At 41.1% G+C, this 3,664-nt stretch overlaps 1 protein-coding gene across 40 annotated transcripts in view; it reads left to right on the top strand.

The window, feature by feature from the left end:
• Nucleotides 1–1,472: 1,472 nt before the first annotated feature.
• adgrl2a (adhesion G protein-coupled receptor L2a) overlaps nt 1,473–3,664 on the top strand; it is a 127,241-nt gene continuing 125,049 nt past the window's right edge. For 14 of the 40 annotated variants that reach the window (XM_008408053.2, XM_008408054.2, XM_008408060.2 and 11 more), the window contains exon 1: nt 1,476–2,218. The gene's annotated coding sequence lies outside the window, so the exon portion shown is untranslated. Of the gene's footprint in view, nt 2,219–3,664 lie in introns of all 40 variants that reach the window. The other 26 variants (XR_533604.2, XM_008408072.2, XM_008408082.2 and 23 more) reach the window with 3 other exon arrangements.

Raw genomic sequence — 3,664 nt, forward strand, 5'->3', positions numbered from 1 at the left:
CTCACAGTAAAAGAGAACGCAGGTCAAAGTCACAGCCTTCGAACAAAATTCTCTCATCTGTCGAAACAGCTCCATAAATCATGTAATGTTAAAAATTACACTGAATGGAGGGGAAAAAATATTTCCAACTCGGTAGACTTCAAGATTTAAAAATCTGCTTGTCTCCACATACCAACAGCAGCTTGACCACTTCAGATCAGACCAGTGTGTTACCCTGGAGGGGGGGCTAGTTTGAAAGATAGGAGGATGAAGGAAGGGGGAGTTTAAAAAAAAAAGATCTTGCTGATCTGTGCTTCTGTGCTTCTTTTGAAGCTTGGTAGTATTACAGTAGAATGAGTTCTCTGTCATTGGATGAATAAGCTGTGCTGCCGAACAGAACGTAGACCTCTCGTACCTAAAAGGAGGACAGTGTTGCATCTCAGAGCAGATGTGGGGCCAAAAAGAAGGTGGATMGATGCATTGATAACATCATTCCAATCTTTATGGTGGAAATTAATATGTTTTAAAGCTGGTTTCTTTAAGGCAGAGCCAGACCAAAACATAAGCAAACTCAGTCACTCCTTAGGGCAACGACACCAGCAGAGGGCCCCCAAGAACTTTTGACTTCTGAAAAAAATCTAAAAAAGTAAATTACAGTTTCTGAATGGTGATTTGTTATTTTTTATTTATTTTCTGTTTATATGCAATTAAATAGAATATTTAACTACAATAGATAGATTAACTAGTTGACATTTTACAAATGAAAATCATTCAAATTAAATTTYATCCAAATTCTATTCTCATTAATGTCGTATTTTCCGCATTTGAAATYAGATGCAGGAAGTTGAGCCTGCTGAGGCTGCAGATGTATTTCAGTTTTAAACTGAATTTCTAATGGTTTGCATTATTAAACTTGCAGCACACATCCTACTGCAAAACACCTAATTGTGGACAAATCCCCTCTTGTGTACGATAGAGAGAAGTCTAATTTTATAGTCTCCTACTGATAATAATAGTTGGCATTACAACTGTCAATAAATTCCACAGGTTTCCCAACTTGCARCTGGAACACGGTCTGCTTGGAAGTGAGGTCATTCCGAGATTTGAGTCTTACTACGACTGGAACCTTGTGTATTGGCAGACTCTTTTTATTTGTATAGGTTCTGTGCACAAGTGAAATTCCCAGTTATGAAACATAAAGTAAACACTWAAGAGATATGCATAGTTGCGTTCTGATTTTTTGCAAATAAAGTATAAATGAAGGTTAGTTTTTATTTAAAAATGAACCTTCAATACATATCTAAATATATATACGTTTATATTTTTTTAATGTATATAAATATAGATATGATATGTTCGTATAATCATACAATACATACACGCACATACACACGCACGCATGCATACAGGCAGTATCAGTTGATAGGAAAGGCACTGGACTCCGAGTCATTGTGGATTAAGAATCCATGTCAGGTTTTCAGGAATCCCTCCGGCTCAGACGGCTCCCGCAGACGACTGCTTTCCACTGCACTGGCGCTGTGTGCTGGAAGCCCGCTCCGCGCTGCTTCCACCAAGTGTCTCAACACTGTGAGCGGGATCTCTTCCAGAGGCGAGCCGCTGAAACTTGCCCCGTCTCCACAGTCTGATTCAGGGGAGCCAAGAGAACAGCATCGGTGGCTATAAGTACGCTTTGCTTTACCTCTCCCCGTCATCAGACACTGAAAAAGCCCTCAACTCCGTGTTGTCACTCTTGTCACCCAGTGTTTTTTTTTTCTTTTTCTTTTCTCCTTTTGCTTTTTAAATTTTTTTTTTTCCCCCCATCGCTTCTCTACTCTTCTCGTTTGTTTCTGCTGCATCGGGAGTGAGTGCGCAGCGGAGCGCCGTGACTTGATGAGCCGCTTAAAAAGGTGGTGTGAGGTGTTGATGAGTTGGGACTGAGCGCAGAGCAACACCTTGCATGCCATGGAAGTGCGTGTCCGGCGCAGGGGGATGTGTGCGGGCTGAGAGGGGGACTCTTCGCCTGATAGCCAGCCGCTCTGTCCCAGATTAAGAGGGGGAAGCATGCCTCAGACCTGCAGACCAACTCTCTTCGATGCAGAGGAGTCCCCACCAGACTGTCTTCTCACAATCTGACGTTTTTTTAACCACAAATCACATTTCCTTTCTTCCCGAACTGACTTTTTGATTTGCCATTTTTGGCGGCTCCATTGCTTTTCAAAAAAAAAAAAAAAAAAAAAAGGTAAGAAATTCACTAGTATTGCTTTGTTTTTAATCTTGTAAAATTTAACTTTATTGTTTTGTATTTCGCTTCTACTTTTATTATCGTTATGCTGTTTGGGCATTGATAACATKAATGTTTTTTATTTATAAGGTATGAAAATAACTAGCACACATCCAAAGATTAAGTTTTATAAATTAGTGGGCCTCAGAAGGGGAGGAAAAATCACTAGTTGTGATTTAAATCGCTCGACGGGTGCCGTGGATAATTGAAACGAAGTTAATCAAAACGTAACCAGATGTGGATTGATTTGTTTGGCTGAATGGAAAGTGGGTTGGGGCGCATTTTAGGTGAACCAGATCACGAAAAGCGCAATTTAACTGGCATGTATTGCCTCCAAAGTTTCAGTGGACTTTGGTGGAAATATTCCTTTTAAAATCCACTGGTGGTCTTGTTGTTTTGAATGAGTGCTGGGAAACTGTGAGCTGTGACACGATGTTGGCTTGAGTCTTGAGAGCGTTCYAGGGCTAATCCATTATAATTGGGGTTAGGCTGTTTGTTCGAAAAGGATATCAAAGAAAAGAATTATGCGAGCCCCCGTAACTTGTGTAGTAATTAGTTTTGGACAACGATTGCTATAGTCTGGGATTCGTCTGTGGTAGAGAAAAAAAAAAAAACGTGCAAAGTGACGAGTGAATTGGGGAAAACTGAAACGGCGGACGAATAGAAGTGAAAACATAAATGAGAGAGAGAATGGRGGAAGTTTTAGGCAGTTTCGTACCCAGAGTGGCAGTAAAATTAGATCCATTTACTGCACATGTATTATTTAGGCCTACCGATTCCGAACGCGTCTCGTCAACCATGTGTTMAGAGCAGGGAGCCTGGAGCACACATGCGGCGCACTGAGCGCCTTCTCCTTCGGCTGAGGACAGGAGCACACAGCGGCCAGCCGGTGGTGGTGATGCATGGTAGCCTGGAGCAGAGCAGCAATCTGTAGTGATCGATCTGTGAATTGGGGGTAAATTTAGCTCCGGTCTTCATATAGCACCCTCCCCCTTTTCTCCCTGCAGAACTGATCTGAAAAGAGAAATTCTGCCTGGTTGTAAGTTCCTTGAATGTCTGTCTGAAATCGGCAACATTTTATTAAGTGCTCATTAGTTGAATATGATGCTACCGTAAAGTGAAGTGGAACTTTCCTCTGTCTTTTTTCCCTATTTAAACRSGACTAACTAAATAGGCTTTGCTGCTTAACAATTTCTAAGTCCTCAGAAGGCATAACAAGAAGAATAAAGCAGGTGTTTTGAGGATGAAGTGGCTTTATCTCYCCCCCCCCMCACACATAATACATAACAATGTGATTGTTCAGTGACACACAAAAGGGATGTTTGTTTGTGTTGGTTTGGAAGATATATATTCTTTTTTTAATCGAGGTACAGAAGCTTCACTGCTCATTCAAGCTTTTAATAG

Source organism: Poecilia reticulata, linkage group LG4 (assembly GCF_000633615.1).
Source record: "Poecilia reticulata strain Guanapo linkage group LG4, Guppy_female_1.0+MT, whole genome shotgun sequence".
In the NCBI taxonomy this organism is placed as follows: domain Eukaryota; kingdom Metazoa; phylum Chordata; class Actinopteri; order Cyprinodontiformes; family Poeciliidae; genus Poecilia; species Poecilia reticulata.